The following is a 27,829-nucleotide window of genomic DNA, read 5'->3' on the forward strand; positions in this document are numbered from 1 at the left end:
ATGTGTCCTCAAGAGAGGTTAACCAACCCACAAGAGGTTAGGATGAGGAAGTTGGAGGATATAGGGTTAGTTAACACCATGGTTAGGTGGGATGGGTTAGGCTAGAATGTGGTTAGGTTAGGTATTAAAGGTTAGGACACATGTGCCCAAATTTGAATTAAAAATTTAAATTTAATGATAATGAATAATTAAATAAATGGTGGGGTGAGGCTCCCTTCATAAGAGGTTCTAGAATGTATCAAATTGTTAAGAAGATCATATTTTTAAAGAAAAATATTAGGGAGTGGAATTCTCTGCATTTTAAGAATATCTTTGAGGAAAAGCAAAGGATTTTGGATATGATTGAAGCTTTGAATAGTCATGTGATCAAGCATGGGATGGGTTCTAGGGTGTTTGATGAAATTAAGTCTCTTAGGAGTGAGTTAGAAGAAATTTTGGCAAGAGAGGAGGTATATTGGAGACAAAAATCTAGGGCGTTATGGCTATCTGATGGGGATAAAAATACTAAATTTTTCCATTCTTTCACCAAATTGAAAAGGGCTAGGAGTAGGATTACTTTTATTCAGGACTATCATGGGAATATTCTTTCTGATTCGGATGATATTACTAGGGAATTAGTTATGTTCTTTAAGAATTTACTTTCATCAGAAAGAAATGATGTTTCTAATAATATTACATCTCATATTCCCTCTTTGATCTCTTTTGATGACAATAGAATGTTAATGTCTCCTTTTTCATTAGAGGAGGTTAGGGGGGGTATTTTTGCTATGAATCCAGATAAGGCACCTAGGCCTGATGGATTCACTCCATTATTCTTCCAAAAATGTTGGGAATTGGTGGGGCCAAATGTTCTTTTGGCCCTTGAGGAAGCTAGACAAAATAGGGTGGTTCTTAAGGAACTTAATACTACCTTGATAGTCATTATACCTAAGAAGGAGGAGCCTAAAACTTTGCATATTTCCGTCCTATAGCTTTATGTAATACCCTCTACAAGATCTTCGCGAAAGTGATTTCTATGAGATTGGCTAAACTTTTACTGAAAATTATTTCTTTAGAGCAAGGAGGTTTTGTCCCAAAAAGGGAAACAACAGAGGGAGAAATAGTTGCACAAGAGGTTCTTCATTCAATATCAGTTCAGAAATGTCCTGCCATGATTCTTAAGTTAGATATGATGAAGGCATATGACAGGGTTGAATGGAATGCATTAAAAGTTGTGTTGTCTAGGCTGGGTTTCTCGTTCGCTTGGATAAAATGGATCATGTCATGCATCTCCTCGGCTAGATTCTCGATTCTTGTTAATGGGTCTCCTTGTGGGTTTTTCATTCTTCTAGGGATTTGAGGCAAGGGGATCCCCTATCCCCTTTCTTGTTTATATTACTAACCAAAACCTTGAGTTGGGCAATTAGAGAAGTTAGATTGAATGGTTTATGGAGGGGTATTAAAATTCATAATTTTGATCAGAGGATTTCTCATTGCCTTTTTGTTGATGACACCCTTTTGTTTGGCAATGCATCTTTGAATGAGGCAAGAATTATTAATAAAGTGGTTAAGAATTATGCTTCATTTTCTAGTCAGAAGGTCAATAAAGATAAGTCTAAGATTTTCTTCTTAAATACTCACCTCTTGATTCAGGGTAGGCTTCGGAATTTTTGGGGTTTCCAACTTGGGGATTTCCCTTGCAGCTATCTTGGGATCCCCTTTTTTGTTAAAAAAGAAAAGGTGGGTTTTTGGGATAAATTAATTTCAGGGATATCAAAGAAAATCCTATCCTGGAACCACAAATGGCTTACTATGGTAGGGAAAATTGTTCTGATTAAGTCTTTGTTGAATGCGATGCCAATTTACTTAATGTCAATTCTCAAAGCTCTATAGTCTATGCTTGTTAGTTTGAAGGATACACTGAGATCATTTCTTTGGAATAATAGTAAGGATGGGAAAAGTAGGATCCCTTGCTATCCTGGGATAAAGTTTGTCTTCCAAAAGAGCTTGGTGGGTCAAGGATTAGAAGCTTAGAGAATCAAAATCTGGCCTTAGGGGCTAAGCTAATTTGGCAATTGTATGATAAGCCAGATTCCCTCTAGGTTAAGATTATGTTTGCTAATTGTTTTAACAATGGGGCAAGAGAGTGTGTTTTTCGTGCTTCGAGTTTGCCCCATGGGTCAGCTATTTGGAATTTTTTGGTTAAATGTAGAAGTGTCTTGTTGCCTCACCTTTCTTGGGTTGTGCATAATGGTAGCAAAGCTAGATTTTGGGATGATTCTTGGAATGGTCATTTTCCTTTGGACTCCATTAGGGATTGGTCCCCATTGAAGTCAATCCTTTCTATCAAATGGGGAATGTTTTTGGCTGACTACTTTGATATTGTACAAAGTGGTCATGTGAAGTTGGCTAAATGGAAATCAATTGACTGTCTGAATGTTGACATAAATCTGAAAGTAGAATTTTGTAATGTCCTTAAGAATAGAGTTGTCATCTTGTCTGAGAGGGAAGATGAGCTTATTTGGACTAAGAGTGTCTTAAGGAAATACTCTGTGAAAGATGCGTATAATTCCCTTATGCCTGCTAAGGACTTGTCTTCCTAGCCCTATAAACTGTTCTGGCATTCGACGTGCCTTCCTAAGGCAGGTGCATTTGATTGGCTTATTGTACAAGATAGGGTTCTTACATGAATGAGATTGGACAGGTTAGGATTGACTGTTGTTTTCCCTTATGTTTTGTGCAATAAGAATTTGGAATCTTACTCTCACCTATTTCTTCATTGTGATTTTGCTTTTGGATGTTGGCAATGATTGTTTGAGAAACTAGGCCTGTTCTTTGTTATTGGCTATGACCTTCTCTCTCACTTTAGATCTTGGCCTATCTTGTTTTCGTCATCCTTGTATGTTTGTCTCTAGCTCATCTCTCCTTTGATTATCATTTGGAACATATGGTTAGAGAGAAATAATAGGATTTCTAGAAAGCAATCATCTTCACTCTTTGACATTCTAACCAAGATTGAGGCTTCTATCTCGCAGGTGGCTCTGTCATACATACATAAAAATTTGGAGAATTTGACATCCTTCTCTCATTGGGATGGTAGGATTACAAGGACTTGGAAATCTCTCTCTGCCATCCCTTCTCATGGTTTTGTCGCAAAAGGTCTTATAACAATTAATAAGAGACTTGCTGCTAGATGGGATTCTCCTCCTCTGGGACATTTCAAGCTCCACTTTGATGGAGCTTCTAGGGGTAATCCAGGGTTGGCTAGGCCTGGTATGGCTATTTTTGACCACAAGGCAGTCTTGATAGTAGCCCAGTGTCATGCCCTTGGTTCATAGTCAAACAATTTTGCTGAGTGCCAAGCTTTGTCTCTAGGGATTGATTTGGCTATCTCTTTAGGAATTAAAAACTTGTTAATTTAGGGGGACTCGATGGTCATTATTCAGAGTGTTTTGTCTAGTAAGAGCAATTGTTGGCATTTGAAGTACATTTTTGGAGCATATTTTGGAAAAGTTTTCATTTTTTGATACATTCTCGATATTGCATTGTTATAGAGAACTTAATCGGCTTGCAAATTTTTTGGCTAATACTGCAATTGACTTTGGTGCTCAATTTAAGAATGTGGAGGTAAGTGACATTCCTCAAGATATTATCCTAGGGTATTTGATCTAATCTAAGGGTATTACATGGTCACTAATCGTCCATCGCACTCCTGACATCTAAAATTTTGGTTGGACAAGAATACTTGCTCAGCTTGAATTGTTCAAATCCTACTTTATGGTCCATTGTTACAAGGAAGCTAATAAGGTGGCAGAAGCATGACCTTGTACCTTGTTTGGCGATCATATTTAGGCATACAGCGTATTGTTGTGTTGATGTCCTTTTGGCCTTCTTCACTTCATCATGTCTACATTTTTGTGTGTAATCTTAGTCTGGGTAGGGGTCTTTGCTTTTTTTGATTGTTAGTTGGGACTTGTGGTGGACGGGAGCATCTTATAATTATGCTATGCCTCATTTACACACTTCAAATCTACTTTGTGCTTAACTTTATTGTGATGTGGCTTTTTGTTTGTCTATTTGGTTGCACGGGGTTTATTGTGCTGATTTCTTTATGATTGTACTTCATTTCGGGGGTCGTGCTTATAGTTTTAATGATCCATTTATCCTCATCTCGGGTGGTGACAGTTTATTGAGTCATTTCATTCCGTGTGAGGGATTTTGTTCGTGTGGCCATCTTGTTTCTGGTTTTGGCATGCTTATGTTGATTTATGGTTATGAGTTTTGTGCAAAGGTGGTCATCATTTTGTATGAAGGTGGCGGCCTCTGGTTGCTTTCTTGCTCGAATGTCATGGGTTTGTTTGAGATGATATTTATTGTTGTGTCCTTTGGTGGCCGAGCTTGTTCTCTCATAATCGCATTGAGCTCCTTATATTCTTGTTCTTTCTGTTGATTTTGCATAATCATTTTATGGAGTCAGTGGGCTATTGCATTTTGATGCCTCACAAGCAGTATGAATTCCAATATTCTCATGTTTTTGATGAGGAAAATCTTGGCCGTCTGTTTCAAGTGTATTCTCTAGATTTCTCTCTGGCTTTTCACAAGGTTTTGGGAAAGTGATGGCTGGTGGAGAATGCAAGTTGTTTTCTTGCTGAAATTGCATCTCATTTTCTCACTATTTCTATGGATGTGCTTCTGGATTCTACTATGGTTGGGACACTTTTTGATGCATACTTCCTCTCCATTTTCTACACTGTTGATGATTTGGATATTGCATTATCTTTTTATCATTTTGAATTCGGTAATTTTGAGTATGTTGGTTTCCTATCTCGTTCTCAGTTATTATCTTCTGGCTGGTATGGGGAACTTCTTTCAATTATGAGAAATGGTTTGATCTCTAACCTCTATGATGATACTTTGTTTTCTATGGTATCTCTATTAGATCATGTATCACTAGATTGCTTGGCAGCAGCTGTAAACATATTTTGAGGTATCCACTTCCTCCTAGACTCGATGCACGTTGTCCTGTCTTCGCCAGCATCAGTTCTACCTATTCAAATGGTGCCTTCTGCAATTCTCATTGATGTTGATACCCCCCCTTCTTCTCCTTTTTTGGAAAGCACTACTTCATGGTATATAACATTGTAACTTTCTCAGACGGAGAATTTTTTGTACTCATTACAAGGGGTTGGGTTTTGTTGGCCAACATGGCGATTTTGTAATCTCGGGTGGGATTCTATTTGTTTTCATGTATGAGCTAGACTGGAGGTTTTCTTTGCCTAGTTCTTTCCTACCAATGCTCTTTGAACCAGGTTGTAAAAATTTATAAGATTAATAAAATTTAGTGGTTTACCACTTTTATCAACAAAAAAAAAAAAAATTAATTAAACTTGCTTATCTAATTAGGAACATAGAAGAAATAAATTAAGGTGGGAGGAATTAGAAATAGTGAACCATATAAATAAATTATTAAATTCATTTATATAGTAGAGGAATAAAAGGCTTCAATTAATTAAATAACTTCGTATTTAATCAATTATCTCCAGACCAATTTTTAGTGTATAGATTTTTCCCCTCTTTGAAGTGATGTGTGGCAACACGTTAATTCAAAGAAAAATTTTCCTTGATGCTGATACGATTTTGATTGTTGCCCCAAACATTGATTATCAGATAACGATGCGAGGATGCCCCCTTAGGAGATGAATCAGATAAATTTTGAATGTTTAGGATATTTTAATATTTTTGGGAATTTTTGAATTTTTTTTATTTTTTTGGAATTTTTAGATTTTTTTATTCATGTCCCGATAAAAATTTGAATAATGTGCCTTGCAATTTGATTAAATTGATTTCTTTTTAAATATGGGAAAAATATAGCCCACTTAATTAACCCTTTTAACCCCCTTTTAAGGTAAAAGTGAAAATCATTTTACCACTCATTTGCATTTTCACAAATTGATTTTTTTTACTTTTAGAGATCTGAGGAGAAGATGGTGATTTCATACCACGACCACTGATTCGAGCGAGTTCGACGTTTCAAGCGACCTCCAACATATGGTCCTCCTATATGTACTCAAAAATCCTCTTTTTGTATGATTTTTTAAATTTTTTAGCAAGTTTTTTGAATTTTACCGCTCGATTTTGTCGGTTTAGTGCATAGTGTTAATTTTTTAGCATTTACGGTTAAAGTTTTAGTGTTTTGATTTTAGGGCTTTAAAATGTGCATTTTGAGTGGTTTCCTTAGCATTCTCACTCAAAGTTTTAGCGTTTTCATTTTGATTAGCGTTCTGAGTTGATATTTTAGTGTTTCAGTTTAGGTTTTTAGTGTTTTCATTTTTTTGGTGTTTTGATGCCAAATTTTAGCATTCTAAAGGCACAAAGTAGCGTTTCACATTTTTTGGTGTTTTAATGAGATAGTTAAACATTTTCATATCAAAATAATTAAAATGTGATTTAAATTCTCCCATTTGATTTGCTTTTGATCCGTTTCGATTATCATGATTTGAATGCTTGATAGGATAGATGATAAGGACCTCATGATGAATGAGAGTCGATGATAAAATGCACAACGATATTTGATCAAAATGTCACATGAATGATACATGTTGATAGATAGATTGATAAATCAAAATGTTGATGGTTGATATGATATGACTGTAGGAGAATTTAGGTGTTCTCCAATCTCGGTAACGTTACTTGAAGACCTGGATTCTGATACCCCATCTTAGAAAGGTTGAGCTTGACATTATTGACAGATGTGGATTATCCTCATTAATAGATATACCCTAATATAGGATTAACCAGAGTTTGTTGACTATGATAGTCGAGAGATAATGATGCTCGCCTTAGTTACCTAAAAGGAAAATATCCAACATCCCATAAATTGGCTACTAAAAAATGGGATTTGGAACATAGTAGGTTTACATAACAAAAATAGAATGAAAAAGTAGAAACTAAACAAAATAAATTTGTAAAGCATAGATATGATTGTTTTTATACAATTAAGAAAAGCAATCAATATCATAAAGCAACAAAAGTAACTAACATCATGAAGAAACAAAATGAAAACAAATGAAACCTACTCTAACATAATTCCATTTCAATAGGTACAAGAAGAGTTTAGAATTTGCATCTTTAGAGTTTCATTCTAAAATTATTAATGATCCCAAGTATCCGATCAGAGGGAAAATATCTTGAGGGTGATTTACTACCCAACCATTGACTTGGCGGACACCTACACATATTCCTAGTGGAAGCATCCCTACCCATCACAATGGTATAAGTTGGTTAATTTGTCTATTACCATCTGAGACTGGTGTTTTGACCCTACACTACTCTAGTTGGTCACACACCATATGAACCTCCTAAATAGAATGATCTCTGACTAGGTGGTGTATCTGGACCATGTGAACCGATAGATTCTCACTCTGTGAAGCATCACCTTGACCAAAGTTTTTTATTTTATTTGCATACACGAATAAATGTGTTGTCTTGTCCACCACCCTACCTAGTTAGAACCTTCAAATGAGTTTAGTCTTTTTGACCAATAAGGTAGTCTCTTATGCTAACAACATACTAACATAACCTAATGGTACGTTGACACTGATTTTAGTTACCATACTTGGTTGAACCTGTTCTGTCAACATTAACGGTCTTCTACCTTTTCATTTTAAGGTCATAATTTTTTACTTGCATTTTAATTATTTATGCACTATTGGCTTCATACCCACAATATTCATGAGTATCATGCTACATGCTTTCTCATGAATATGGAAATGAGTCTCAATCAATAATTCACTGTTATATCTCTACTATGTGATAATGATTCATGATGTACAACATGTATGAAGAATTGTATACATTATGTCTAATATGACTCTTTGTCTTAATTATTTCCTGGATTTCCTATTTTATTTCATGTTTTTGTTATGTTTAATCCATATTTTCCTTCTAATTAGAATGTATCAGGTAGTACATATTGGTTCTAACCTTGTTCCATTTTTACGTAAGTCAAACTATTTTCGCAGGCTGTCATGAGCCTTGTCTGCTCCTTCAACAAGAGACAGTTACCATTATTTATTGCAATATCTATTAGAGTTCATATTTACTCTTTGCAAGGTTTGGACTATAAAATTTAGAGTTCTTAAATCAATTTTTATTTTTTTATTTTTTTTGCTAATTCAAGGGAGAATCAACTAGGTGTGTTCTTGTTGTTATTGAATTAGTGATCTCTATAGATTATTATAACTTTCTCAACCATTCCTAACAATACAAGTTAAAGATGAGTTTCAAGATTAAGAAGCTTATTGCCTTTATTATGGCAGCCCTTAAATTTAAAAGCAATTGATTCCAACTGGAAATAAAGCCTTTCAAATTCAAAATAAGGAAGAACTAATTACATACCCTAAACTTAATCTTGTAAACAAGATAAGGATGAACTTTGAGTTCCAACCCTTCCTTCTAGTTGTCACCAATTTTTTGCAAGTAATCATTGTGTTCTTTTTCCTTTCAAATATACAGAGCAATTCATACAATTTTTACTTCCAATTTTTCAAAATGATTATTCTTAGTTTTCTTCTCTAATATAGTACAAAGAGGGCGATATGTTATGCCCCTCCCTTAAGATGTCAACACAGTCCTATGTTAATGTCCTAAGGAAGATAGAAACAAGGATACACACTTTCAACAACAAGGAGATATCCTCTTAGACAACAATGTTCATAAATCCAAGATAAAGAGGGAATACTCCTACAAGAAAGGACAAGTTAGTTGAAAAAGAGATATCTTGCAACAAGTGTAAAGGGAATCATTTGGAAGAGAAGAGATCTTTTCTCAAATACATCCACCTCCAAGAGGAGTTATTGAACAAAAATAACATCACTAGCAAAAAGAGAGGAAGGAGAACAAGAATGCACACCTTTGTTGGCATATGTACAAAATATGTCGACATGATGATATTGTGTTGTCATTGATGTCAATATGCTGAAAGAATGAACTGGTAATATACTCAAGAGAGAACTGGTAATATGTTGAAAGAGAACCGGTAATATGTTGAAGAGTGAACCGGTAACATGATGAAGAGTGAACAAGATTATTGAAGTTGAGCAACTGGCAAAGTGAACCGGTATATGTGCTAAAGGTGAAGTGGTTTAATATGGTATGACTACCGATTGGTAGTCTCAACTTCAGGGTTTTCGATTGAAGTGTTTTGAGCCTGTGTGATTCAACCAATGGTATTGTGTGATGAGTTACCATTGTAATGGAGATCAGATCATGTTGCCACGTCAGCCTCATGCATGTGAAGGATCTTGCATGAAGGAGATTGATCCTATCTACCTCAAGAATGTGCAAAGTCTCTGCACATGATGGAGAATGCATGATGGGTTATCACCTCCAAGAAGCAGTGAAGAATGAATGATGGAGAATGTCTTGATATCTATTCAAGACCGCTGTATTCAAATGCAAAGTGTTCAATGATCAGGATTGAACCGACTGAATTACTCAACCTAAATGTTTAGGGTTTAGGGTTTATGTTATCAATCTATCTGTTTCCTATAAGGTCAATGTTGTGTTTCATATTGAAGTTGTTGGCAAATGTTGTGTGTGTATCTAAGTGCAAAGATACATGATTCTTGCCAGACCATATAAGAGGGCTGATACCTGCAGAATGTGTATGTAGAAGAAAGGAACTAAAGCGGATTTGCATTGGTATTGAAGTGCTATTACCAGATCATTGTAATACCTGTTGATCTCTAACCACTTCAATAGTTGGAAAATCCCTTAACAGGGTAGCTTTAACCAGCTTGCTGGAAATCCTTTAACAGGGTGACTCAAAGTCATTAGGTTCATGAAATCCTCTAACAAGGTAACCTCTAACAAGGTTTAACCCTTAATCGGTTATTCTAGCCATCACTTAACCGAGTGATCCCTAACAGGATCGGTTCTTAACAGAACCTGTTGTAACAGTCTTTAACCGGACAAGGCTCCTAACAGAGCGGACTTCTAAAGAGTTCAAAAATAGCTTGTGGGTATTCATCCCCACCATGGTTTTTCTCAGTTGGGTTTCCACGTGAAAAATATTTGTGTCATGTGTGATTTCCTTTTCATGTGATGCTTTGTTGCTTTCTGTCAAGCAGTGAATCATGTTTATCTAGCATGTTATTATATTTTTGATGATAGATTACTTGTTTATGCAAAAGGATAATGTGGAAATGAGGGTGTAGGTTGTGTGGTAAGATAAGTGTTTCCGGTTTGTATCTTTCACAATCTCATTGTGTTTAATTGGTAGTAATTTGGTTTATGATCGGTGTTAGTGATTGCCAGTCAAGTTCACTGTTTACAGCCAAACCGATTCAAGAAAAAATTTTATATCTGTACTGATTCACACCCCCACCCCCTCTCAGTACCGATTTGGTACTCACTATTCATCATTGTATTATCAACCTTCCCCATATTACTAGGTGAAAGGGATTCTTGATGAAGGATGACACACTTTTGACCTAAAGTTAGGGGTTTGTTTATAATATATATACATTACCAAGTGAAGAAGAGGTTTTAGTCAAGGATACACACCTCTTGCATAAGAGAGAATCCTTGAGCAAACAAACAACTTCACACAAGGAATCACAATGTATCATAAGAAAACACCACTCAACAAAGGATATGAAAGATGAATTCCCCCAAGCATAGGGCCAAAGAGAAGGATTACACAACCTCCAAATAGAGATTATACATAAGAAAATGCACCACTTCAAGAAAAGAAAGGTCCTAACAAGGACCACACATGTACACACATGAAGGAATACCCAAAGCAAGAATAGACATCAAGATACGCACAATGCAACTCAAAAGAAGTGATAATCTTAGAAAATAAGAGAGAGAATTGAATATATATTATCCTTATCCCCCTAAGCATGGAGACAAGGATGAGTGATGTTGCTTCCCTGAGATGATTGTTAGTGAAAAGTCATCACCATTCATGAAAAATATCCCCCAATGAAGTTAACTGCTAGTGCCATAGGGCAACGAGCAAACAACATTATTATCATACTTCAATCTCTAAAAGATTCTTGTAGCTAATTTATCTTGATCATAAATAGGATTAGGTCTTATCTCTTGAGATGTAGGAAAAGATTTCCTAGAAGGACAAGGATTGTCTTCTATGATTTGGATAGTTCCATTACCAATAAATTCTTTGTATTCCCTTTTGGAATGAGAACCCGTATATGGGAAGTTTTGCATTGGGGTTTCATTGGCCATGACTACCGGTTGGTAGTCTCAACTTCAAGGTTTCTGGTTGATGCATTCCAAGCATATGTGATTCAACTGATGACATCTTGTAATGAAGATCAGATAGCGTTGCCACGTCATCCTGGTGCATGTGAAGGATTTCCTTGAGGATCTTGCATGGAGATTGATCCTATCTACCTTGGGAATGTGCGAAGTCTCTGCAAATGGTGGAGAATGCGTGATGGGTTATCAACTTCCTGAAGCGGCAAAGAATGAAAGTTGGAAAACGTCTTGAGATCTATTCAAGACTATTGTATTCAATGCAGTATGATTAACGGTCAAGATTAAACCATTTGAACTGTTAAATCTAAATGTTTAGGGTTTAGGGTTTATGCTACCAACCTATCTATTTCCTATAAGGTCGATGATGTTTTTCATTTTGAAGTTGTTGGCAAATGTTATGTGTGTATCCAAGTGAAGAGATACTTGATTCCTGCCAGACCAGAGAAGTGTATTAATACCTGTAGAGTGTGATTGCAGAAGCAAAGGAGCTAAAGTGGATCTGCCTTGGCATTGAGTGTTGTTATCATATCAGTGTATTACCTGTTGACTTCTAGCCATTTCAGCAGTTGGAAAATCCATTAACCGAGTAGCTTTAACAGGATTTTGTGTAAATCCTTTAACAGGGTGACTCAATTCAATGAGTTCTTCAAATCCTCTTGCGAGGTAATCTTTAACAAGGTTCTAGCCTTTAATAGGGTATTTAGTCATCCCTTAACCAAGTGATCCCTAGCAGGATCGGTTCCTAGTAGAACCTATTGTAAAAGTCTTTAACCAGACTAGGCTCCTGACAGAGCGGACTTCAAAAGAGTTCAAAGAATATCTTGTGGGTATTCATCCCCATTTTGGTTTATCCCAGTTGGGTTTCCACATGAAAAACTAGTGTTTCATGTGTGATTGCCCCCCCCCTCTCAATACTAGTTTGGTACTAATTGTTCATCAGTATTCATAAATTGGTATTAGAGCATCTTCCAGGTCCTCTGTGTTGTAAGCTTTACCGCTTTAGGAAAAGATCCTACTATAATGATGAAGAGGGAAGGTCCAAAGTTCAACAGAGATAACTTTAAGATATGGAAGGATAGAATGAAGATCTACATCAGAAGCATGGGTGCTCAATGTTGGAGCTATGTTGAGAATTCTTATGTTATTCCTACCGATACTCTTACCGGTGATCAAAAAAGAGAGACTCAGGAGAATGGGAAAGTCATGGAAGCCCTAATTAGCAGTCTATCTAACATTGAGTTTATTGATGTTCAAGATAAAGATAATCCCAAAGAAGTATGGGATGCTCTGGAGAATATCTATGGTGATGATGAGCATGTGAAACAAGCTAAGGAAGAGAGCCTTAGGGGAAAGGTTGAAGACATGTGGATGGTTGAAGGAGAGACCATTCAACAATATGGAATAAGATTCAAAATTGTTGTTGGAGACATCAAGAGTGCATGAGGTAAAATAGAAGATTCCACTGTTGTTAGTAAAGTCTTGAGATCCTTGTTACCAGTCAATGCAATAAGGGTGGCTGCTATTCAGGAGTTGAGGTCTATAGACAAGACAAATGTATCCCTGGACTCCATCATTGCTAAGTTGACTACATATGAGCTAAATAATTATGATGGCAGTATTCAGAAGACTAAATCATCCTTTACAGCATCTACTGCACCATCTAGAAAGGGAAAAGAAGCTAGTACCAGTTGTGAACCAAGACAAAGCAGAGAAATGGATGATGAGGAGATCCTAATGGAATTTGAAGCTCTTCTTGCCAAGAGACTTCCTAAGGGAACTGATAAATATAGAGGGAAGCTTCCTTTGAAATGCTTTTCTTGCAATAGGATAGGACACATTGCTGTAAACTATCCTAATGGTGATAATAAGGACAAACTGGAGAAGTTCAATAAGTTCAAAGGAGGAAACAGAAGAAACTATTTTTTAGCAGTTGATGAAGGTGTCACTGATGAGGAATCGAAAGATGAAGAAAGTGATGACATTGTGTTTGTGGCAGTTAAGGAGGATGTGTCAGACAAGAAGGCTCTTGTCTCCTGCTTTGATAATTCCAATGAGTGGATTATTGACAGCGGTTGTTCTCACCACATGACTGGTGACCGAAGTAAGTTTCTATCTCTAGAAGAGTATGATGGTGGTGTGGTCTGATTTGGTAATGATGCACCATGTATGGTAAAAGGCAGTGGGGCCATCTCTCTAAATGGAAAAAGCAGTGCTGATAATGAGTATTGGGTAGAAGGTCTCAAGTACAACCTTTTGAGTGTTGCCCAGCTCAATGATAATGGACTCACTCTAGAATTAAAGGATGGGGTGTGCAAAATAAAAGGAAAGAGTGGTGAACTAATGGCCACCGGTATGTAGACTAGAGGTAACTTATTTCAGTTGAATGCAAATATCAGTACATGTCTAATGGCTAAGTGTGATGATAGCTGGATATGGCATAGGAGACTCTGCCATGTAAACTTTGATAATATTGTGAAGGCCTGTAAGATCAAGGCAGTTAGAGGGTTGCCTGTGCTGAGAAAATCAGAGAATCCTTTGTGCAGAGAGTGTCAACTAGGGAAAATGTCTTCCTCAACCTTCAAAGGTAAAACTTTCACTGTAGAAAATTTACTTGATCTTGTGCATACTGATTTGTGTGGTCCTATGAAAACTAGGAGTATGAAGGGAGATAGGTCCTTTATGATTCTCACTGATGACTGCTCAAGAATGATGTGGGTCACATTCTTAAAAGATAAGTCTGAAGCTTTTGGAAAGTTCAAATCTTTTAGAGCACTAGTCGAAAAGGAAACTGGTGAGAGGATTAAATGCCTAATAATTGATCAAGAAGGAGAATTCAGTTCCAGTGAATTCAACAAGTACTGTGAAGAGAACGGCATCAAGAGGCAACTTTCCACCCCTTGAACTCCATAGTAGAATGGGCTAGCAGAGAGGAACAACCAGACTGTAGTTGAAGCAGCCAGAACGATGCTAATTCAAGGGAAGTTTGCTCACACCTTCTGGAGAGAAGTGGTGAGAACTGCAGTCTACACTATGAATCAAGTACTCATCAAGAAAGGTAAGGATAAAACACCTTATGACTATTGGACCGGTAAGACTCCTATAGTAAGCTACTTTAGAGTGTTTGGTAGAAAATTTTATGTCAAGAGGAGTGAACATCAGAGCAAGTTTGATGCAAAATGTGACAAGGGAATATTCCTAGGATATTCCACCAAGAGTAAATCTCTCAAGTGTTTCAACAATAGGACTTAGAGAATTGTTGAAAGTATCAATGTCAGAATTGATGAAACCTCAGAGAAACCCGAGGAAACCGGCAGTGAGGGAGTGGTAGATGAATTGGTTGTAACCTTTTGGGAACCAGTTGCAAAATAGCCTAGTCCAATAACAGTGCTTCTACACCGATAGATGTTGATGTTGATGAAGATGAGGATGAAGAAGAAAAGCAAGAGGAAACAACTAAAATCATTCCTAGGTATGTAAAGTTGAATCATGATCCAAAATAGATCATAGGAGATAAGGATGCAAGAATTCTTACAAGAAGAAAGGTCAGAGAAAATTCTTGCATGATCTCTGAATTTGAGCCTAAAACATTTAAAGAGGCACATAAAGATGAAGACTGGATCAAGGCTATGGAAGAGGAACTTGACCAGATAGAGAAGAATGGTACATGGTCTTTGGTACCTAGACCAACGGGTTTTCATAAATAAGCTAAATGAAGATGGCATAGTGGTAAGAAACAAAGCTAGACTGGTGTGTAAGGGATATGCTCAAGAAGAAGGAGAAGACTATGGAGAAACCTTTGCTCTAGTAGCTAGATTGGAAGGAGTTTGTATGCTTCTTGCATATGCAACCTTCAAGGGATTCAAAGTATATCAAATGGATGTAAAATTTGCATTTCTGAATGGAATACTTGAAGAGGAGGTGTATATAGAGCAACCATATAGGTTTTCCCTATCAGAAGACAGTGACATGGTGTGTAGGCTACATAAAGCCTTGTATGGATTGAAGCAGGCACCTAGAGCATGGTATGAATGCTTACACTCCCATCTTGTGAAGATTGGATTTGAAAGAACAAGTGAAGATAGCAATATCTATTTGAAGTCAGAAGGAGATCAGATTCTGATCTATGAAGTATTTCTTGATGACATAATTTTTGGTGGAGATGACAAGATGAGTCATGATTTTGCAGATGAGATAAAGAAGGAATTTGAGATGTCACTTATAGGAGAGATTAAGTTCTTCATTGGACTACAGATTCAACAAATGAAAGATGGTATCTTTATCACTCAATCCAAGTATGTCAAAGAGGTATTGAAGACCTTTGGCATGGAAGACAACAAACCGGTTGGTACACTGATGGTGACCGGTTGCAAATTATCAAAAGAGGATGACTCAGTGTTGGTGAATGAGAAGGAATATTGATCAATGATTGGTAAGTTGCACTATGTAGTACATAGCAGACTGGACATTGCACATGCAGTAGACATTACTGCATGGTTCCAAAAAAGTCCAAGAGAATCCCACTTGGTAGCAGTCAAGCAAATTCTTAGATATCTAAAGGGAACTACTGACTATGGATTATGGTATCCATACAATAATGATTTCAACCTGAAAGTGTTTACAAATGCTGATTGGGCTGGTAATGTGGACTACCGAAAGAGCACAACCAGTGGTGCATTCTTTCTTCGTGGTAGACTAGTCTCATGGATGAGTAAGAAGCAGAGTTGTATCTCTTAGTCTACAACAGAAGCGGAATATGTTGAGGCATTTATGAACTGCACCCAGACAATTTGGATGAAGCATGTATTAAGTGGCTTCAAAGCTCTTGTATCTGAACCGATAAGTATATTTTGTGACAACACAAGTGCAATTAATATTTCCAAGAATCTGGTTTTACATGCTAGAACCAAGCACTTCGAGCTCAAGTATCATTTCTTGAGGGAGAAGGTTCAGAACAAAGAGGTTGTATTGGAACATGTTTCCAGTAAGGAGAAGTTAGCAGACATATTCACCAAGCCTCTACCGAAGGCTATATTTAGCTATTTAAGAGGTGAATTTGGGGTGCTGCCCCTTCAAGAGGTGAACTAAAGGTGTGTGCTCCACATCGGTCAGGTATTGCATTGATAAATCTTTTTCAGGATTAGTGTGTTGAAGGATGCTACTCCTTATGGGGAGCAGCATAGTGGAACATAGTTGTTTGTGTCTCCACTTTGGCATTGTTGTCAAAGGAGGAGAAGATGTGAAGCGGAGAAGATATCTGTAGTATTGGGGATAAGATGTGAAGCAGAAAGATATCTTTGTATATTGCCATCAATGCCAAAGGGGGAGATTGTTGGCATATGTGCAGAGCTTGATGACATGATGATATGTTGTAATTGATGTCAATATGCTAAAGTATGAACTGGTATATTGATGTAAGCAAACTGGCAAGAGAATTGGTATGATATTATGAACCAGTATATGTGAAAAAGTGAAGCGGTATGTTGGAATGAGAATCAGTATATGGGAAGTTTTGCATTGAGGTTTCATTGGGCATGACTACCAATTAGTAGTCTCAACTTCAGGGTTTTCGGTTGATGCATTCCAAGCCTGTGTGATTCAACCGATGACATCTTGTAATAAATATCAGATAGTGTTTCCATGTCAGCCTGGTGCGCGTGAAGGATTTCCTTGAGGATCTTGCATGGAGATTGATCTTATCTACCTTGAGAATGTGCAAAGTCTCTATAAATTGTGGAGAACGCGTGATGGGTTTTCAACTTCCTGAAGTGGCAAAGAATGAACATTGGAGAACATCTTGAGATCTATTCAAGACTATTGTATTCAATGTAGTATGATTAACGGTCAGGATTGAATTGATTGAACTGTTAAACCTAAATATTTAGGGTTTAGGGTTTATGCTATTGACCTATCTATTTCCTATAAGGTTGATGATGTTTTTCATTTTGAAGTTGTTGTCAAATGCTATGTGTGTATCCAAGTGAAGAGATACTTGATTCTTGTGAGACCGGAGAAGTGTATTGATACCTGTAGAGTGTGATTGCAGAAGCAAAGGAGCTAAAGTGGATCTGCCTTGGCATTGAGTGCTGTTATCATATCAGTGTAATACCTGTTGACTTCTAACCATTTCAGCAGTTGGAAAATTCCTTAACTGGGTAGCTTTAATAGGCTTTTGTGTAAATCATCTAACAGGGTGACTCAATTCAATGAGTTCTTCAAATCCTCTTGCAAGGTAACCTTTAACAGGGTTCTAACCTTTAACAGGGTATTCAGCAATCCCTTAACCAGGTGATCCCTAGCAGGATCGGTTCCTAGCAGAACCTATTGTAAAAGTCTTTAACCAAACTAGGCTCCTGATAGAGCGGACTTCAAAAGAGTTCAAAGAACAGCTTGTCAGTATTCATCCCCACCGTGGTTTTTCCCAATTCGGTTTCCACGTGAAAAATCAGTGTGTCATGTGTGATGCTTTTCATGTGATGCTTTAATATTTTCTGTCATAGTGGTAAAGCATGTTGAATCGGCAGTCATTATATTTCTGATGATATATTACTTGTTTATGCATATGGGTGAAGTGGAAATGAGATATTAGATTGTGTAGAGATCTAAGTGTTTACCGGTTTATGTCTTTCATACTCTCACTGTGTTTTACCGGTAGTGCATGATTTAGACCGGTGTTACTGTTTACCAATTAAGTACAGCCTTTGCAGTCAAACTGGTTCATGGAAAGCTTTTGTCTATACTGATTCACCCCCCCTCTTAGTACCAGTTTGGTACTAACTGTTCATCATTATTCATCAGAAGGACTATTATCATGAATCTCTTTAAAATTTGTAGTGTAAGGGCACATGGAAGGACAGGTTGGGAAGGAAGGTCCTTATCATCTAGGGCTTCATCTTTTGCTTAATGTTATATGAGGGGATAGATCATGATTAAAATGTAGAACATCATCTTCTCTACAAATATTTTGATGACTAAGATAAGCTCTAGGATAATAAGGAGAATCTAAAGGGATTGATAAACTAATATTTTGATCTTGCCCCCTTGCACTAGAGTATGCCTATGAGAAGAGGATGGTTCCATGTTGCTCTCTAATACTTTCTCTCCATTAGAAAGATCATTGATAGGAGTATTGAATCTTTCCTCATTCACATTAGATATCCTAAGAGAGGTACAATTTAACTTTGTTAAAGTCATCTCTAGGATTACCGTTGTCTACAAAAGCCTTTATATGATCTATACATCTAATGAATGTTCTTACCTTTAACAGGGTTCTAACCTTTAATACGGTATTCAGCCATCCCTTAACCAGGTGATCCCTAGCAGGATCGGTTCCTAGCAGAACCTATTGTAAAAGTCTTTAACCAGACTAGGCTCCTGATAGAGCGGACTTCAAAAGAGTTCAAAGAACAGCTTGTCGGTATTCATCCCCACCATGGTTTTTCCCATTTGGGTTTCCACGTGAAAAATAAGTGTGTCATGTGTGATGCTTTTCATGTGATGCTTTAATATTTTCTGTCATAGTGGTAAAGCATGTTGAACCGGCAATCATTATATTTCTGATGATATATTACTTGTTTATGCATATGGGTGAAGTGGAAATGAGATATTAGATTGTGTAGAGATCTAAGTGTTTACCGGTTTATGTCTTTCATACTCTCACTATGTTTTACCGGTAGTGCCATGATTTAGACCGGTGTTACTGTTTACCAATTAAGTACAGCCTTTGCAGTCAAACTGGTTCACGGAAAGCTTTTGTCTATACTAATTCACCCCCCCTCTTAGTACCGGTTTGGTACTAACTGTTCATCATTATTCATCAGAAGGACTATTATCATGAATCTCTTTAAAATTTGTAGTGTAAGGGCACATGGAAGGACAGGTTGGGAAGGAAGGTCCTTATCATCTAGGGCTTCATCTTTTGCTTAATGTTATATGAGGGGATAGATCATGATTAAAATGTAGAACATCATCTTCTCTACAAATATTTTGATGACTAAGATAAGCTCTAGGATAATAAGGAGAATCTAAAGGGATTGATAAACTAATATTTTGATCTTGCCCCCTTGCACTAGAGTATGCCGATGAGAAAAGGATGGTTTCATGTTGCTCTTTAATACTTTCTCTCGATTAGAAAGATCATTTATAGGAGTATTGAATCTTTCCTCATTCACATTAGATACCCTAAGAGAGGTACAACTTAACTTTGTTAAAGTCATCTCGAGGATTATTGTTGTCTACAAAGCCTTTATATGATCTATACATCTAATGAATGTTCTTAAGAATGTCATCATAAATCAACATATAACATGGATAAAAGTTTTGATATATCATTTTGAAGTAGGAAATATCTTAGAAACCCTAAAAATGCAATATGCAAGAATACTATGAATGAAAAGTGTAATTCATAAATTGCACCCCATGCAATTCCACATCACATAAGCCTATTCATTGCTTATTTTTCCTTTTTCCGACATGGATAACCTTGTTATCTTAGAACTTGTCTTTTATCAAGCATGCTAACCAATTGACCAGTGAACTCTAGTATATCATGGAGATATCTGTGTGTCATGCTAGCATCTTGCAAATATGTCAGTCTGTAGGTGGCTATTTGAGGGTTACACCTATGTTCAGAAGAGTTCATAATGCCTCTGTCCATAGTCATCAACGTTGAGATTCCTCTTTGAAGGCTATAACTTATGCATTTTGGGATTTGATAAGGATCTCTTGATCATTTGGTGATTTTCTGAATCTCTTGGCATATTTTCTATCTCTCAGAGGATCTTCCAGTGCTGGTCATCCACCATTATTACAACTTCAAGAGGTTTTCATGTGCTTGACTTCACTCCTTCAAGTACCATATTCTTGGTTGTTGATGGGAATTTATCTTCACATTTTTGTTCACATTTCATAGCATTGCATCCATTGTTTATATTTAGTATCTTGTCTATCTATCTATCTTCTATCTTTATCATTTTATCTTTCAATCTTTTCTACAACCTAGATTTTCCGTGGAGGTGGAAACATTGAAACAAGGGTCTTATTGAGGTGGGCCTCTACATACAACCCCCAACATTTTCCTTTATTTCTTGTGTGAAGGGTTTTGATCGAAGAGAGATGCTTATTTAGTGGGAGGCTTCAATCATGGACCACTTGTGAGTTTCTAGCCACCTCTTTCTCACTTTCTTTCAACTTTCTAAATTTTGTCTTGTTATAGTTTGTTTATTATAAGACCATTTGTTTAGTCATACGGTCACATTTGTGTCTTTAGTATGGTCTTTGTGCTCTTTCTGTATAGGATGTTAGCACATTGCGTTGTGTCCCAGTTCTATTCACTTGTCCCAAAGATAAAGGCTTAATAGAGTCACCCAATCGCCTTGCCTATAGCTTGTTACTCTACTTTTGTACTCTTCATCTTTTGGCTCACCTTAAGTGCCAATTTAAGTGAGGTAGAATGAAGGTAGGTTTTCTCATTGAGGTTCATCACTTTGAGGGTAGCAAATCTCATCCTCTACATTTTGCTAACCCGACGTGAACCCAGTTGCATCATCATTTCTCTTAGTGTTTACTTTGTAATTGCATTTAAAATCTAAAGTAAAAAAAAGAGATACACATTAACGCACTTCAACTTTGAACAAACCTTGAACCAACTTCCTTCATCACTAGATATTGAAGAATCCTTTTGTCATTCTCATAGAATGGTCAGAGTGTTTTACAGCTTGTCCATGAGCTTTAATGACCTAGACTGCCATAAGAGCCATTGTAAGAAGGACAGCTAGGAAGAGTTTGTTGGCAAGAGACACTACATAGGTTATCAGTTGTTATCATTGATGGTAACCCAAGTTAGTGTACCCATCCTTATTACATGATTTTATCATACCGGAAGTCAGATTGAAGATTTGTTCAAGTCCGGCAAGCTAAAACAGAGCATCTAATAGTGTTCGGTATTTTGGTTAGTACTTTTTTTCTATTATACATTTTGTGTTGTAGGTATAAGGGAAGGTTGATGGATGTCTATACTACCCTATTATAGAGTTTTGGTCTTTCGTGATGATTTGTGTGCAAGATAGAAGCTTCTGAGTACCGATTTTTGGTTTGACAGTGCAAAACGGTTGACTTGTATGGATAATCTTTGTGTCGATTTGATGGAGTGATTTTGGTGATTATTTTAATGGTCCAGGTGTTTTCTCCAAAAATTTTGGTAATGTGTGAACAATTATTTTTGGTCCGCATTAGTATTTGTGCTCAAATTCATCTGACTATTCATACACATTTGAATGATGTTCCAAGTCTTCATGAACCGACAAGTGGTGGATCTAATTTATTCTTGTATATATATTATCAATGTTTTTTATCAATGCGAAAGGTGTTTGTGATTGATTATGCACAGTTTCACATGCGCGGGATAGAGATGTATGCTTTATATCTTTGACAGAGAAGTGAGAGATGAAGTGTATAAAATCAGTGTATTGTGCTTAACCAAAACTATATTTTGGCATTTATCGATGTTGTTCTTCAATTCAAGAATTTATGTAATCTTTTGTTAATGATTATATAGGTAGTGAGCCTCCTTTTGAGCAGTGAGCTCTATTCAGTGTGCCTGAATGCAAGTGCATTCTCTATTGTAATACTTTTAATAAAATATACCTATATTGTGGGTTCATCCCCACCATGGTTTTTCCCTTAATCGGGTTTCCATGTATAAAATCTTTCTATTATGGTGTTGTGGTTTTTCATTTTATGTTCCTACATATTTATTTTGATTACACGTGTCTGCTTAAATGAACAAGTTAAAAGTAAGATTTGTAGAACACTGATTCTTCCCCCTCTTCATTCTCTTTAATTCCAACAATTGGTATCAGAGCTTGGTTCCTTAGAGGAAGTTTAATAGCTTGAGGAATATCTGGGAAGGTGACTCAATGGATTTTGGTGGTCTTCATCAACAACTCCTAGTTGCACTAGATGATCTTGTTCACTCCAAAGCTGAAGTCCGAGAGTTGCAAGAGAACCTTAAGGATGTTGAAGATTTCAATCAATCATTGAAAGGACAACTAAACAAGTCCATGAAAAAGAGAAAGGAAATTTGTGAAAAGATAAAGCAAAAAGAAAGCAAAAGCATGGACGATGGTCACCTGAGTCAAGCCTTGGAAAAGAAGACATAAGAATGTGAGAAGCTGACAAGAGATAATGCAGTCATGAAACATGAGATGGAATCTATAGTGATGGGATTGACCAAGAAAATTGAGGGAAGAAAGAAGAATGAAGAGAATCCTAACCAGTCCTTGAAAGATAGTTATGATGAATGTTGCATACTAGATTGTGAGATTGGCCAATGGAAGCTTGACCTACAAGAATCCAAACACAATGAGGAAAACTTGAAAAGAAAATTGCCATTCTTAGGAATGAACTTGTAACTGCAAATGAGTAAAAGGAGAAGTTCAAGATTACCTCAACTAAACTTGATGTGCTACTTGAAATCCAGAAGGCAGATGACATGAAAATTCTTGGATTTGAGGAAGGTGAAAACTCTGGATCTGGTCAAAGCAATCCTAAGTCAAAAATCAGAAGAACCAACATAAAAGGTCTTTAGTAAGACAACCTAATGCTCAAAGGTATCCATCTTTCAATGGTAATTTATTTGTTTGCAATAAATCTGGTCATAAATCTATTCAATGTAGAAGTAGAATGAATGCAAATGGTCCATCTTTCTCTGGTCAATGTTTCAATTACAATAAGTATGAACATAAATCAAGTGAATGTAGAAGTATGATAAATAACTCTTTCGATAGAGGGAATGTTAGATTTCTTGCATGCAATAGGTTTGGTCACAATTCTAATCATTGCAGATCAAGAGGAAATCAAGTGAATTATAGGTTTGGATAGGGAAATGTTGTGTGCTTCAATTGCAACAAATCCAGCCACACTGCAAGATTCTGTAGAAATAAGAATGTGAATCGGAAGGGTCCAGTCGACAAAAACCAAAGTGTGCAGAAAGATGATAAAGGAAAAGGGAAAGTAGATGTGGATGAGATCAGGAATAAAATGAACAAGACATGGGTGAAGAAGAAAGATATTAATGCAGGAAATGGGTTTGCACCTGAATCTAGTGCTGGAAATTCCTCTAGGAATTAATATAAGGCTTCTGGTCTAGGGGGAGTTTTCAAGAAAATCCTATTCCCCCTACTAGCAGTTGGTGCCTGAATCCGACAGGTTGACAGAAGTTGTATTGGGGCATTGTGGACGATTTGGAATTATCTCTAGAAGAATTTGTTCTACAGAGGAACTTTTGTAAAGTAGTTTGAGATGACAGGGTATCCGGAAGGTTTAGGGAAAGCACATTTATTACACTAAAAAGCTAGGTGTGTATAAAGGTAACTTATCCTTCTCATTTATCACTTTTCATTTGAAGAGAGAGAAGTTAAGAGTACTCTCCATCAAGATTTCTCAAAGTTAATACTGCAAGAAGAATTCTATAGCAAACCCTAATCCGACAAAAAAGGTATTTATCTGCGAAGCTTATGAACTTGGATTTTTTGAAAAAGGCTACTCCATTGGTTGTCGATATCACTGAAAGAACTCGCTCAAAATTCAAGAAACATCATTTCAAATATATAGAGGTAGATCCACAAGGTGCATTTTCTTCAATTTTGTATGGAGTTCTTCGTGTTGAAGACACTGGGGCTTATATTCACATAGATATCGAGGAGATAGAGAGCTTACAACTTCTGAATCTATACTCCAAACAACTATCAGGAGATGATAGTAGGCTTAAGCCAGAATTTAAGGTGTTGGAGGAGAATAATTTCTCCCAGGTTGTCAAATTCCTACTATTTGAGGAAAATGAATGGGTCCAATATGTGTTGAGCAAGATTCATGTTGAATTTATGTGATTTAGAAAGTCATTCATGATCACCAAGGAAACAATCAAGGTTGTAACTGGTTTGATCTCATTCGGTGGTTTTCCTATACTAAGGTCTATGAAGAATCAACTTATTATTGATGCAATCAGATCAAAGTCTGATAAGAGGGCTATGATGATTCATGACATAATTGAACCTGATGTAAAGTTTGTTTCTATAGTTATTGGTTACAAGGTCTATTACTCCAACTAGGAGAATTTTGCATTTGGTAATACAATATTTGTAGCTTATTAGATGATTAAGGAGAATATAGAGTATGATCTATGTGAGCTACTAGGGAGCCATCTAATGGAGAATTTGGTTAAGATAAAGAAGGATAAGAAGAATGCATTCAAGTATGGCACTTTGGTCTTGTGCTTGTTCTTTTACTTCATGAATGAGATTTCGGGAGCTAGAAATTTTCAATGATCAGATGACAAGCCAGTGGCTTTTCAAATCAAGGATCATTTATACAACATTGGTGATAGTAAGGCCCGACGAACTGCTCTTTTGGGATACTTCAAAAAATTTGAGGGTATAATGCAGGCTAGGGAAAGGATCCCCCAATCCATTTTTGAGAAGTATAAGGACTCAATATGCTTTATGGTAGACATGGATCTATGTTTAATGGAATAAGTGGAGCCAAGAATAGTTTGGATCATGCCTATGGGGCATGAATTTGATGAGAAAATACTTGAGATGTATGCTCAACATATGTTGAGTAAGTTAATTGATTCTTCAGAGGAGAGATTTGGTACCATTGTAGAAAAAGAAATGCAGTTGCATTCTCAATTCTAGAGATCTGAGATAGTTTGGAAGGTCAAAAAGCATGTTGAGGAGTATGCTGAGAGCATTAGAATTTCCAAAGAAGTTTTGAGGGAAGACAGGAATAAGACAAAGGTGGTTGAAGAGGAGCAACCCACCAAAGAAAAATCTACTATTATTGGAGCCTCTCCTAGAAAGAAAAGTCAAACCAGATGCTCTACACCCTCCTCTGGTTCTCCTAAGCCAACCAACACTAAGAAATAACAAGCTAAATCATCTGGGAAAGAAGGAAAGAGAAATAAAGCCAAGAGTTCAAGGGTGTATGTCACTATTCAGGATGATGAAGACACAAATTTAGATGAATTTGTGAAGGAGATCAACACCAAGGGCACAAAAGCATCAAGAGTCTCTAAGGACAGGCCCTCCAAAGAAGAAAAAGTAAGTAAGAAAATGAAGTTAGACAAACTTGGCATGTCAGTCAATGATGTTAAAAAATCTATAACTGTGCAAGGTAATTTGAAGCCACTTTCTAAATTTTATGATAAGTTTGATGATGTTGGTAATAGGATACTTGAAGAAGCCACTGTTAAGTATTTGAATACATTCAATAGGGCTCTTGTTGAAATAATGTCTAAGATACCTAAAAGTCTATGTGATCTTTTAGAAATGAAAAGAGTTAATACTAAGGTTGAGGATGAAAGACTAAGCAATCATGTGTTGATCAGTCTATGCCTTGTGATATCTATAGAAGAAAGGAATAAAATAGTCAAAGAAGTTAAAAAGGAGTTTAGGAGAAAAACCAGAATAAATAAGCTAATGATTGGGAAAACTCAGGAACTTGTTAAAGAAACAGAGAAGATCCTGAAATCGGTTCTAGAAAAGAGTAAATTGATGTTATATCAGAAGAAGTCCATGGTGGTGATGATTCATCTACTCTGGATATTCAAGAATTGCATTCAAAAGTCAAACAGGTTGATGTAAATGTTTCCTTTATTCTGGAAGAAGGTGTGAATAAAGAGAAAGAAGATAAAGTTGAGGATACTCAGAATCCTATCGACTAGCCAAGTAAAATGGATACAAAGCCATCTATGGAAACTCAAGCTCTAGATATAAATGAAGGTCCAAAGGAGATCAAAATAGAAATTGACACCAAAGTCAAAAAGGTTGGTGTAATTGGTGTTGTCTCTAAAGTAAGAGACACTACAAAAGATGTCAAGGACTTCCTTGAGAAGGATAAACTGGTTTGTGATGATCCAACGTTGTCCCAAGGGCCTATCAATTTGGTCACACTATCTCCCATCCAAAAGTTGAAGTTAGAATCACTTCCCTAGGCCAAGGCAAGAGATGAGATTCTGAAATCTCACGTGGAGAACAGTGAGTTGCGAGGTCTTGCATCTAGTGTCCTAGAAAAGATATTGTCCACATTTTTCAAGAACACGTGATTCTCCCTCCAGACATTTGAAGAGCTTAATCGACTCTATAAGTACTCATTTTGAGTCATTTGAGAAGTTAGCAAAAGTTAAGGCCTGGAATGAGTTTAATGATAAAATATTGAGTGAGTTGAAGAAAATGATTGAGAATGATAGAACTTTGCTAGGCACCTATGTAAAGAGCATTCAAAATGCCCTATCTGAAGGTGGCGTAGTATACAAATATTTTTTATCTTTCTAAATTTTTTGAAGATATTGAGAGCCAGATAAAGGAGAATGAGAAGTAGTTGGAAAGTAATTCTCAATCCTTTGATCCCTTGACTATTTTTGTGGCTAGTCAAGATGGTCAAGTTATATCTTTACTTGACAATACTAAGAGCTTGATGAATGATAAGTATAAGATTATTGGTACATTTGGTGAGCTTCAGAGTCTAATTGCTCCTAAGTTGGAAATAATGCTTAGTGCTTTAAATGAATCTCAAAATGTCATGGTCACCTGTGATCCCCAAGATCTTCAAACAGCAAAAATGTAGGCATTTCGCTTTTATGGGAAAATATTAGTTTTGGAAGGCCAAAAGAAAGGTTGGGATAGTGATCTAGCACTGTTGAAGAACATTTTTTAGATATATTTAAGTTTATGTAATTTAGAGATGTCTATTTGTACATATTGCAGTGTCATAAAATTGTGACCCTAGAAATTTTCAACTACGTTAGGGTCCTCACGCATGTGAACTCGAATCCTTTAGCCTGATCGGAGACCGGAGATTGCTAGACTTGTAGAAACATCTTCTTCCTTGTCCTTTGCATCACCCCGACCATATTATTTCCTACAAAATATGCCCCTGTCCCCACTTTTACAGGGGCATGGAGCCCTTGTCCTCCCTAGATAGGGGCATGGTGCACCTGTCCCTGTGCTATTTTGGTGCAGGACCCTTCCTAGAGAATGCATTGTGGGTTGTGCCTCGGGCGGGAAACTTCCCTGATGTCAGCCCATGATGAAATTCAAATCCAAAAACATGTATTTAAGGGGCATCCATCCTCTCATTTGCATAAGTAAAAATTTGATAAGTTCAATAATTGTAATTTGGATAAGGTCATGTTGCATAAGCGATCAAGCATTCAAGAGCATTCAAGTATTCAAGCATTCTTTTCCAGCATTGAGCACTATCAAGTCTACCTTCAAGGATAGGTGTTGCATTCAAGTAAAGGATTCAACCCTTGAAGAGGAGATTTATTTAAAAATACAATTCCACACAAGCATTTCTATCAACATTGCTACTACAACCTCCCTCGAGGTGATTTACAATTCAGTCTTTCTTTTACATCTACTTGCAAGTACTTTCTTTCATTACTTGCTTAATTCCAAAATTGGGGTTTGACCTAAAGGCAAACCCCCAATCCCAACCCATTTTCCTCTCTCTTATGTGTGTAGGTTGCAGGTGCGTAGCTGTACTTTCAAATTCAAGCTTCATTTAC

The sequence above is a fragment of the Cryptomeria japonica genome, chromosome 10, assembly GCF_030272615.1.
Source record: "Cryptomeria japonica chromosome 10, Sugi_1.0, whole genome shotgun sequence".
Classification (NCBI taxonomy): Eukaryota; Viridiplantae; Streptophyta; class Pinopsida; order Cupressales; family Cupressaceae; genus Cryptomeria; species Cryptomeria japonica.